The sequence below is a fragment of the Rutidosis leptorrhynchoides genome, chromosome 2 (genome assembly GCF_046630445.1).
Source record: "Rutidosis leptorrhynchoides isolate AG116_Rl617_1_P2 chromosome 2, CSIRO_AGI_Rlap_v1, whole genome shotgun sequence".
Taxonomy (NCBI): Eukaryota; Viridiplantae; Streptophyta; class Magnoliopsida; order Asterales; family Asteraceae; genus Rutidosis; species Rutidosis leptorrhynchoides.
This window is the reverse complement of record NC_092334.1, coordinates 204,560,772-204,574,056: the sequence shown is the minus strand read 5'-3', so window position 1 is coordinate 204,574,056 and position 13,285 is coordinate 204,560,772. Positions and strand designations below refer to the sequence as shown.

The 13,285-nt window shown below is 35.6% G+C and overlaps 1 long non-coding RNA gene across 2 annotated transcripts; it reads right to left on the bottom strand.

The window, feature by feature from the left end:
• Positions 1 to 4,023: 4,023 nt before the first annotated feature.
• LOC139891650 (uncharacterized) lies at positions 4,024 to 9,619 on the bottom strand. Of its 2 annotated transcripts, none has more exons than XR_011773752.1 (3): positions 9,485 to 9,619; positions 4,294 to 4,734; positions 4,024 to 4,177 (listed from the first exon to the last, which is right to left on the bottom strand). It is a non-coding gene; the product is annotated as an uncharacterized lncRNA (long non-coding RNA). The 2 variants fall into 2 exon arrangements; XR_011773753.1 differs by having other exon boundaries at positions 4,667 to 4,734.
• Positions 9,620 to 13,285: the final 3,666 nt, after the last annotated feature.

Sequence of the window (13,285 nt, the reverse complement as noted above, 5' to 3'; positions counted from 1 at the left end):
AAGTCCTTCTCAATCCTTAGGCAATCAAGCCACGACGTAAAAAAAACGTTACGGAAAAGGAAACGCAGTCAACCAACGCAACCAATCAGCGATATCGATCTATTCGATACAACAAATTAGAGAGAAAATTGTGTTTTTATTTATTCTTTTTATGTTTAGTGTTTTCTTCCAGTCTCGAGCTTTCGTGATTTCACCGCTCGGACTGCATGGGAGTGTTAGACGGTATATTAGAATATGTGTAGCACAACCTGATTGCGTTGTGGGCTCGGTTCATTAGGTTAAATTAGGTTTAGGTTTAGGTTTAGGGTTTCTATGTAATCCTATAAATAGTTGATGAATAAACATATTACTTATGGGGTTTACATTATATAACAGTTATGTTAGCAGTTTTAAAAGAGTAGGGACGATTATGAAAATTCACTTTTTTATGACTTAAAATATTAAGACATTCTATTTTCATTAAGTCAAAAAGAAACACCATACGACTTATTCAATTTTACATCATTAAGTTCAATTAAGCCGATTAAATACTAAACAAACGCGGCCTAAATGTAGTATCATACCAGTCATCGTGAGGAAAGCATCTGAATATTAACCTTGAATCCACAAACATAGTTGAAGGTGTACATCCATTTATCTAGAGGATTGGTGCAAAAAAAAAAAAGGTGACATAGTAGAAACATAAGGAACTATATGGGAAGAAAACCATTCAGAATTTGTAGCATTAGTTATTTGATGGATACATGGTCCAAATATACAACATGATTTGGAAATTTCGACAAACTATGATTTTAATGTTTTATTTACATAATAGATTTAAGAGCTCGTGTATTACACGACAACTCTATAAAATAATATTTGAAAACGTTATAATTGATACCGATTACTTGTATATAATCACAAATTTGCACAACCCATATACTTATAATCAATATATCATTCAGTTCACCTGTTTGTGTTTGAACAGCTACATGATCTAGCCCATTTTCAACTTGATAACACTTGTATTTTATATTCCCCTTTGTCCATCCCAATCTCGCTTCTACTCTAATATTCCTTACCTCATACTACAAAACAGACCCATAAACCTTTTTATAATCATCTTACCATACCAACCCATTATTTAATTCTACTCAAATCAATGTTAGATTCAATGCAAAAATTAACTAAACAAACAATATATACTGCCTTCAAAATCATAAAAAGATAAAATTAACCATTTGCAATACCATTTTCATACCCATAAATATTGATTGTTGTGCTCAATTCACCATTAAGCCAGATCCAAATCACAAATGTATCATCATAGAATCAAAACTGATCCACCTCAAAATCATACATGCATTAGCAAGCATCAGTTGCATTAGAAAACATTACAACACATGGTAACACCATATTCTTGCATAAATTTTATTAATAACTAATTCGTCATTCATGAACCACAACTATCATCAACGCTCACGTAAAAAGATACACGAAGATTGCAAAAGGCACTATCTTCACGAAAAATGGAAAGGGATACGCATCAGCTAACCAAATTAGAGGTGTCAACCAAAAACGCTGCACTAAAACTACATCACACGCCTAGTGGACCATTCCTAGGAGGCTTATTAAACTTCAAAATTTTATGTAACTTATTAATGATCTACTACGTACATCTGACGCTAATGAAAATGTCACAAAAGTAACTTACTAATTTCAAAATATGGAGTTCAATTATACATGTTAAATAATTGTGTGTTATATCTTGAGGTGGCCCGAGAAAAGGATCGTAAACTGTCACCTAGTACCTGAATGATCTACTACGTACATATGACTGATTAATACTACTCCCTTTTCATAGGGTAGCCTAGCCTAGCCTAGACAAGGAAAATCTTAAAAATGAATAATTATATGTTATAGTTGATGTAAGTCAAATTCTGTTTCTCGTTTATACACACTTATGTGATAATAAACTTACTATGCATATGAATTTTTCCACACACTTGGTGAATGTATGCTAGCGTTTGTCTTTGTTTGGTTCTGTCTAGTGATAAGTGTCTTTACTATCATGTACTAATGTATAGAAAATTCATATGCATAGGAGAATCAAATCATTGACATCAAAAAATATTGATTCAATTTATTCATTACATTTTTTTTTTTTTTTGACATTTGGCTAAAAGAGTAACACTGACCCGTTACATGCACTTTTGATCCATCCATCCATTTTGTCACCCCTGTGGCAATGTTAAGATAGCATAGTATTTCAACCCGATGCATATCAGCAAGACCGGAAGCTAGTGCAGAACCTAAGGCCTTGGAGGAAGAGGAGGAGACAATGCAATAAATACAACTTACTATATATGGAGTAAAAAACAAAACACAATTTAATACCCAACTTAAAGAAAAGAAAAAGAAATTCTTTCTAAGCAAATCAAACATTAGTTAAAAAACCCCAATCTATCTATCTATTACCTTTATACCAAAGAAGTCCACTGCAAAACAAATCTAATATCATAATAATAAAACCACTAAACAACATGTCCACGAATTGCATCCTGCTGTCAAAGTTTCAGGTTAAGACTTAACATGTGCTGATTTTTCCAACTTTCAAAGTTAATATAGTGAAAAGGATAATTTTATTTTTTTAGACCAAAAAACTCCATACATACGTTAAAAATAGTTAACTCGCAATAGTGCACATTATATTTAAAAAAAAAAATACTGCTTATTTGCAAACATCACATTTATGTAAAAAGTAAATGTAAACTAAGTATTGACCTCCTCCATTAAAACTTTTATGGGCATGAAGAATCTCCAAAGGAATAATAAGAGGGTTCTGATTTGTATCAGAATACACCACGCCGTGAAAAACATATGCTGTGCAATCATCAGAAGCTGATGCAAACAGAGGATAGTTGCGATGGAAAGCCAAATTTGTTATGTCTTTTGGTTAAGATCTGCATTACCATAATATAATCATTACATTAGTTTGATATATGTAGATAAGATGCAAATAACAAGTACACGGATGTAAATCAAACAGTAACTTTGACCCTGAAAAGTCAAATTACATTCCCAAAAAAAAAAAATTATCAACTTTAAAACCACCAGAATGCTATAGCAGATTATTTTCACCTTATTGTCATCACACAAACTCACTAAAATCTATGTCATTACCCTATTCTTCCCAATCATACTCTCAAAAATTACATCATTGACTTTAAGTCCACTTGAGTCAAAATTGACATAAATAAGCATATTTTGAGCCATTCTTTTGTCATTCAATCACATACATCAAACCAAACTTGCAACACCACCACTTCATCCCTAACTTGGTTCGAATCCAAAAGTCAACTCTATCTATAAACCCTAACAACCTCCCCAGATTCAAGCCTAAAACCCCACCCTTCCTTCCACTACTGTTGCTAGCATATATTCCATCATAACTCCAGTCATCATAACACTCATAACTGAAAATAGCATGAAAATCATACATTTGACACCATAAAGTCAAACACCACCATATCATATAGCATAGAAGTACCAACATCATCCAAATCCAAATCTGTTGTATTCAAAAGAATAACACCGTTAAGTAAAAAGAACATGTAGATTAGATAATAGAATAGTCATATACCTAAAAGCTTACCATTATAAGTACTGAGTAAATTGAACTTTGAATACATGAATATCGAGATTAAGGTCATTCTCATCCAACAGCAAAAATGGAACAGTTTATGCAAGCCCGGCCCATTTACACCACTGATATATTAAGTTTCAGCTACCTCGCTTTTAATAAAACTATTTTAGACCACAAAAGCTTTAATATTGTAAGTTGTGAATAATTTTATAACACCCCAGATTTTTTTTTTTTAAATACAGCGGAAGACCAATTTAACAGATACATAATATAAACATGTATATATATATATGTATGTATATATATATATATATATATATATATATATATATATATATATATATATATATATATATATATATATATATATATATATATATATATTCAAAAATCCACTTAACAATAAACACGTTAATAAATAAATGATCGGGTGTTATATTAAAACATTAATACAACTTTAATAGAAAAGACGCGACATCAGAGTTCCGACTAGCCAAACATATCTCCCAACAATCCGTCTCCCTGGAATCTATCAAGTATTCAACAGTCAACCTGCAGGGAAGAGAAGGGGGTTAGCATAAAGCTAAGTGAGTGCAACTAACTACGGGTAATAGCATACAGAAACCGTCATACTAATCATGTCACATAGTCTAACACATAAACATCACCTAAGTGTCGTCTACAGAGACTCTGGCGGCTCGGCCAAACCATTAACCACCAGTTGATTGGACTGGGGCTTACCAGAAGTTCCTCCACCACCATGTTGTATATATATAATCCACACGCGACGGATGCGTCATTCACACATATATACACCACGATTTTCTAGGCTACCACATGAGGAACCTAACCCGCAGGTTGATCTCTCCTACCGAGGCTACCACACAATAGGGACGCACTGGGCTCCAGCAGACAAACATCAACTAACATGCAGTCATCACAACATACTAACTAACCCTATCAGTAAGTATATCTAACAAGCATGACAATCATAATATAACATGCTACTCTATACTATATACTTCAGTTAGTCCCACTCACCGATACTGGCAATACTCAGTAGTCTAATATCACTGAGTCTTCTCCTCGTCTGTCCTCGTATGTATCACCTGAGAACAATACTCACAAGTTAGTAAATCATATTTCAATTACTAACAAATATCATAATATTCAAAATCACTTATACTTATACTTATAATTACATATATATATATATATATATATATATATATATATATATATATATAGTGGTAGGATCAAGAGGGAAGTAACCATTCGGGGGGATGCGGGGGGAAGCAAAAAACTTTTTTTTTTCATTTTTTGAAAAAACTTTGTTCACGAACATTATAGATGAGATGAAAATATGAACATTTAGTAGAGACACTTTGTGATAAATGTTTTTATTTTGGCGGAAAAACGCTCGAAGAAGTAATATATAACAATTATCGTGTTTTTCGAGCGTATTTTGAGGTTTTAGCTATTGGGGTTTAGATATTAGGGTTTAGATATTAGGGTTTATAGGATTTAGATATTAGGGTTTAGAAATTTAGGGTTTAGGGTTTAGATTTAGGGTTTAGATTTAGGATTTAAATTGACTTTTTAACACGAACGGTTTAGAGTTTAGAGTTTAGGGTTTAGGGTTTGGTGTTTTGGGTTTATGGAATAAACCCAAAACACCAAACCCTAAACCCTAAACTCTAAATCGGGCTAAATTTTACTTCACAAAACATGAAGAAAAAAAAACATTCATATTCTTCACGAACAATATTATCTTGAATGTTATTTTTGTCGATCGTTTTCCCGCCTAAATAATAACATTCATCACGAAGTGTCTCTTCTGAATATTCATATTTTCGTGTGATCTTGATGCCGGAAAAAAAAATTCAAAAAAATGAAAAAAAATAAATTTTGCTTCCCCCCGATTGGTTAATTCTCCATTGATCCTGCCCCTATATATATATATATATATATATATATATATATATATATATATATATATATATATATATATATATATATATATATATATATATATATATATATTACACACTTCATGTCAAATGGGCGGGTCAAAGTCAAAATGGCAAACACACCACGCACGAATCAAGAATACATAAATACGGGTCTTCTGGACAATTATGACCCAAATGGGTCATAATTTCCCACTTTTAACCAAAATAAGTCCAAGACCCAAATTTAAAATATCCAAACATGTGCATGTACTTACTACGCCCATGGGAACATCTAATAATCAATTAATAATCATTTTGACACAATTAGTCCAAATGGGTCAACGGGGTCAAAATGGCCGATTACACTTAAATGCATATTTACACACATATATATACATAATATATATATATATATTCACACACATATATATGTACACAATAGTTGGTACTACTTAAAAGTCCCAATTTATTCAAACGGGTCAAGGGTTAAATGGGCGAACAAACCAACACATAAACCACAACATCAGAGACACAATAGGGCTGTAAAAACAGCAGCAAATGGGCTGCAACAGCAGCAGAAAAGCTGCAACAGTAGCTGCAAATACGCTGCTGCAGACAGCGTAGAACAGTAGCAGCAAATGCTGCTGTCCAGCCGGGTTTTGACCCCAAAAATCGAGTTTCGAGCAGTTTTTTGACCATAAGAAAGGTTTACAATGATGTTATAACATACATATAACAATCATTTACAATACCCAAGTCAAACAAACTTGTATGAACAAGATTCAAGCACAAACATGCATACTTAAACAACTAAAAACCCAAATCGAAACCATAATTGGATCGGGGTTCAAATGGGCAAGCTAACCCATTCTTAAACATTCACAAACAGGTCGGGTCATACGAGTACACATTCGACACACGAAAACGGAAACCACCGCCACCAGTAGCCAACCACCACCGCTGGCCGAAAGCTGCAGCCGGCAGAAGCGGCAGCCGCCAGAAACAGTAGAAGTAGCAGCGCAAGGCTGCTGTCCACTTTTGGGTTTACCTAATTTTTTATTTATTTTTATGTTTCATGCATTTTTGATCATTTACAAGCTCACAATCATACATATACATGTTATGTATTCATAATCTAGCATCTTTCAAACAAATCCATCACAAAAAGATCAAGATTTAAGCACAAATGCATATTTTTATATTTTCTAACATAAACCCTAAATTAACATGGATTAAACCAAAATTAGGAAGACAAACCTGTAAGACCCAAATATTTATTATACATAATGTATTTATGGTGTACGATGCGTGTACGAAGTTTACGTGTTGCTTGCTCGGACGCCGAAGGAAACTGGACGTTGTCTGAAGTGACAAGGTGTGTACGTATCCTTTCAACCCCAAATAAAGTTTGTGTTGATGTTTCCAACGATATTTGATTCATCAAAAATGGAGTTACGGTCGAAAAGTTATGGCCAAAACAAGTTTCTGAAAACTGACCTGTAGGTTGGAGCGGCGCTCCACCTTCTGGCGCGGCGCGCCGATTGCTGCTGAGGCAATTTTCAGCCTTTTTAAAAGGTTTAAATGAAGGGTATTTGGGTAATTTCACTTGGGGCCGGATTTGTGAGCCATATTAGCTGGTTTGGATCAGTTTTGGATCATTTTCACATCCATTCATCACTCCCAACTATCTAGAGAGAGAGAGAGATTCTAGAGAGAGATTTGGGGTTTTGGAGAAGAAGGAGGCCGTTTGGATCAAAAGCTCGAGTTCTAAAGTTGTTCCTTTCGTTCCTAGCTACGTTGTGGTAGTATTGGTAAGCTCAAACTCCGAATTTCATTTATTGGATTTGTTATTCAAGTTAGGGTTTTGAGTTAGTTTGTTGTAAAACCCTTTTAGATGATGAAATGGGTTTAGTGATGCTAGTAATTGGGTTTATTGTTAGTGTTGGTGGATTTTAGGTTGGTGAACTAATTGGCCATGTTTAGGACTTGAAATTGAGTTTAATCACTTAAGTTAGTGATTATGGAAGTATTGAAACCCATTTAAGGTTATTTGGTTGACTAATTGTGACTTTGGGTCAAACTAGGGTTTGGTGGTGATTATGACCCATTTGGCAATTTAATGAGGTTTATAAACTTAAAATAGATTAAGTTGAAGTATAAAACCAAGTTAAATGTGTTTTGGTGTCAAAACTTGTAAATGGTGAGATTTTGACCTTATGGGTCAAAATTAGGGTTTAAGTGTCAAAATGGGTATGACACGTGTTTAACACTTGAGTTCGGGTTTAATTGGCGTATTAGGTCCATTCTCACTTGTGTTAGTGATTATTGGTTAGTTTTGGGCACGGTTTGTGCTTGGAAGTGCATTTGGGTCGAAATTGCACTAAGTGACGAATTGGGTTGATTTGTAAATCCACTCTAAGTGTATTGTTGTAATTGTGATAATGGAATAGGTATTTTCCATTGGCGAGTTGCGGTTTACTTGGAAGCTTTCTTCAAGACTTCAAGGTGAGTGTTAATATCCTATGTGCATATGTATGTGTAGGATGGGTGCGGGTCGGGTGAAGTGGTTCTCGGTCATAGAGCTCACTTCACATATAGGTGGATTGATGGACTTGTGTATAGGTCCAATTGGCACGATTGTGCATTTTGGTTGACCACCTTTGACGAGGTGCACACTTTGTGTGTACATTATCACATGGGCGGGCGATGTGGATTATATAACCCCAATGGCGAAGGGTTAATATTGTGAGTGGAATAATTATGCGTTCATGTTTATGGCGTATTTGTTTGTGGATGTTATGGTAGCATCGAGTGTGAACCACGAGCCGGTAGCACTATAAACTAAGATGTGAACCACGAGCCGGTAGCATCGAGTGTGAACCACGAGCCGGTAGCACTATAAACTAAGATGTGAACCACGAGCCGGTAGCATCGAGTGTGAACCACGAGCCGGTAGCACTATAAACTAAGATGTGAACCACGAGCCGGTAGCATCGAGTGTGAACCACGAGCCGGTAGCACTATAAAATAATTGATGTGAACCACGAGCCGGTAGCATCGAGTGTGAACCACGAGCCGGTAGCACTATAAAAGAGTATGACTCAATTGCGTATGGTGTGAACCACGAGCCGGTAGCACCATAGCGTTATGGTTAACCTTGGGAGTGTTACGCGTTGTTATATTTATATTGTTACATATTAATGTATTGTTGTGTTGTAGCTAACCCTCCGGGTGTAGCTATTTGGCGTTGTTCACATCGTCGTTGGTGAACTTATATTGTTGTTGTATCTTTAGCTCGTTGCTTAGAGATCGTATGGTATGCTTAGTGTAGTGCCTTATATGGATGCCTCGGTATGCGGTATTTGTTATTTTGTGGCGTGTCCATTTTATACATATATATATGTATGTAGTATATTATCATTCACTAAGCGTTAGCTTACCCTCTTGTTGTTGACTCTTTTTATAGATTGCATGCGGATGGTGGCTCGGGTAAGCGCGAGGATTAGAGGACTTGCATAGTTTGCGTAGAAGGCTTGCTTTTGGATTTATTAGGATTGGGTAGCGTATCCCCAATCGCAATGCTCGGCTTTGTTTTGTATTAAAAGTCTTATGGTCGAAAATTGTATTTTGGTACTTAAGGGGTAATTTGGGTCAATGTGGGCCCCGCTTCGTGAACATAATTTTATTAATAGAACGTGCTAGTTTTTATATATGGAACATGGGGTTAAAAGCGTTACGCCTAAATATGTCGGGAACTAGTCAAACATTTTCGCATTTAAAGACTTTCCGGACAGTCAGGTTTGGCGCGCCGCGCCAGGTGGCAGTTCAGCAAAATTTTTTTTTTTTTTTTTTTGTTGTTGTAATTTTACACGGGTTAATCGCGGGTTGGTTTGGGTTGTTACAAAACCTTTGTTGCTAGATGGTAGAGATGCAAGTAATATGAATCTAAGCTTGTAATTTTATCATCTTCTTCATTAAATTAAAGCTAGGGTTATGGTGGTAGTGTTAGGTCACGATGGGAGCAAGGAGGGAGGGAAGGGAAAACCATTTAATGGAAATAAAAGAAACATGGGGCGGTTTTGGTTATTAAATGGGTGTTTAAATCCCACTCCTGATAAAACACGGGTATTTAACAGTTTTCAAATATTTATCGTATTCGATTCGGCAACCCAAACGATGTCATAAATAAATAATAAAACATGTTTTGGGACCCTGGTCATAAAGCGAACCCAATGGATTAACAGTTACTTATAAATAATTAATAACTAAATATTTCATTAAACTCACTATAAAACTCTTAAAGGGAAAAAAGAAGTAAATTCCACCTAGGCCCGTTTTCAGGATGTTACAAATCCACCCCCTTAAAGAGATTCCGTCCTCGAAATCTGGTCAGTCAGAGCCAACTAGGGTACAGGGTATCTATCATCCTTACCACATGTCACAACTAAACCTAAGTCTTAACATATCATACGGTTATCAACGTTACTAGGTTCAGTTCGTTCATCAACAAGAGGAAAACATAATACATGTAAAATTATATTACATATAAGCATATAAGTCATATTGCACACACGAGTCAACAGTCAGCACAAACCGAAAAGATCACCAAGACATCGGGCAATGAAAGTAACACACTATTCAGTTCATGAATGCTAAGGGAATCATGTCAAACATCTATTTTCATCACCAATCTTATGGGATCCCACTAAAATTTTCACCTCAAGTCTAGGTTTAAACACAAAAAGTCACTAATTACTGGTAACCAACCCACCATTTAATAATAATCAATTTCATTATGGGGTTATTTCTAAGTCAATTCTATCAGATTCAGAGTTAGTTTAGTCCGTGTTACGGGTCAAAAGCTAGCACAACCCTCTATACACCAGGAATTTAGCCAATTCCTCAGATATACCACGCTAGGTCAACACTGATTCCTAATAAAATAATGCAGATTCTGCACTCAAATGACTAGTTCAAACTCTATATTTCAGAATTTAGTCCCAAATCACCCAACTATGTCGATACTTACCCGGAAATCCTTCACTTAAAACCTGTCTCTAATCACTTTATTATAAGAAGAAACTCTTACAAACACAATTTTAATCGCTCTAACGCGGATTTTCAATTAAACGGTACCTACTAACACAATCAATAAGTAACCTTCTAATAACTAAATTCGTCAAATGTCATCAATATGCGAGTTCGACATTGCTAAAACTATTTCAGCAACGTCTTTATTTTGCTAGAAACACCACTAGAACTCGCAACTTAATCTTATTCGACCAACAATAGCCTAAGGTTTAGATAAACTACAACTATCGGTACTATATCAGACAAAATCGACTCACGATTAGCATTCACCGAAATCTCTTTAATCATTAATCAACATCCAATCTAACACTCACTACATCTCTTCCGACTCTTGAAACTAATGTATGATTTACTACAATGTATTTCCGCTGGCCAGACGTAATACATCATTCTAAATCACACCCTCATTCCGAGTATTTCGGAACGAGATCCTAATCGAGTTCACCACTATAACACGGTCTGCTTTCACGAATCACTGGTAGTTATGTATCTCTAATAAATCCCACATCAAAAGGTTTTACAATCCTAGACTTCTCAATACCGCAAAAGTCCCGAAAGTAAACACCTAATTTAGATCTAGTCCGATCTTAATTTCTACTAAATCCTCTTTTACAAACACAATTGCAAATCTAATCGCGATTCCAATCACTTATCCAGATCTATCCAAGACTCATCATAGTCCAAGTATAAAAGAATTCCTATACAGGTTAAGGTTTCTTCTCTACTTTCCAAGAAAGCCAATAAAGGAGCGCCTCCTACACTTATATTTTATGGGCCACATCAGTTCACAAAAGGCATCAGTTTCATAGGAAAACTCTATGGGTCCTACACAACTAGTCAAATCCTATAATGGTACAGTCCAGTTTGCATTACACATCTAATGACAACACAACTGAGTTTTCCTATCTCTTAGTTAAGACAACACGGAAAGCTCCAATCAAGCTTACTTTCTAAAGGTCACCACAAACTCACATGAATTTATGGAAGGAAAACAATTCTCCAAAATTTTACTACGGTCTCACACATCTAGACCAATCACGTACAACAGTACAGTAATCATCATACATGACGCAAATATCACACACTCACATGGCAGCAACATACAGGGTCTGAGTCCTTTATCAAAAGATAAGGAAAGTACAATTCTATTCCAATCCTTACGGGCCACTACGTGTATCGTGGGTCAAAGGAAAGGAACTGCATTTCACCTAAGTCCAACACGACAAGTCCCGTCATACTACAATACACATGGTCTGTCATCTACTGGTTCAGTCACGGTCAACAAGCATGCAGACTACACTTCACATAGTTACACAATAGGGTTCGAGGCTTTCACCAATCATCAAGGGGTCACTACCCTAATCCGTCTCTATGGGTCACTATGTGTCCATCAATCAAAAGTAAAGAAAAGAACTTATACAAGTCTAGTTTACACTAATAATTCATGCACATCAGTTCGCCAAGTCTAGGCTAGCTGTCGACTCACATACAATATAACAGGTCATAAAACAAATAATTGACAAAAACAAGACACAATATCACAAAGGTCATATCTATAAAGTCTCACGGAACATGGCAGTCAGTCTAAGGGAATAAAATCCAGATAGTGACACGGGTAGCTCCAGACACAATCGTCGTAACTGGAGTCATCAACTGTCATCTACTTCTATCTTACATGAATAAGCAATCAATCACAATAGAAACACTAATCGTCACAGATTATCATTACAATAAACACAATATTTGACAAAGATGGGAACACAATCTACAGGTACAATAATAATAATTACAGTAATGTAACAAGAATGTATCTTTATGAATAAGAAGACATCTTTTGCATCTATCAACACCTTGATCGCACCCGCACCACTGACCCCCATTAACTCCGCAACTGAATCATCATCCTTGGAACCACGGCATCTGATTCTCGTCAAGTCCTTCATCCAAATCGGTATCAAACTCGTCCACCAAAGTTCTGTCATCACTGAGGGTCAACGGGGCATTAGCAGGGTGGAATCGATCTTCGTACATGTCTTATCACAGCATCGCACACACAAAATCTTAGTAGATAATCTGTTAGCTTCTATCAACTAACACATAGACACCTACTTCATTCACTTAACCCGTCCCCGAGATATGTTTGACTCAACTCACAGTTTGGGAACATGTCACTTTCGTGCGCATGTTGCCAAACCACGCTCTGATACCAACTTATAACACCCCATATTTTTTTAAATGCAGTGGAAGACCAATTTAACAGATACATAATACAAACATGTGTATATATATATATATATATATATATATATATATATATATTATATATATATATACAAAAATCCACTTAACAATAAACACGTTATTAAATAAATGATCGGGTGTTATATTAAAACATTAATACAGCTTTAATAGAAAAGACGCGACATCAGAGTTCCGGCTAGTCAAACATATCTCCTAATAATCCGTCTCCCTGGAATCTATCAAGTATGCAACAGTCAACCTGCAGTGAAGAGAAGGGGGTTAGCACGAAGCTAAGTGAGTGCAACTAACTACAGGTAATAGCATACAGAAACTGTCATACTAATCATGTCACGTAGTCTAATACATAAACATCACC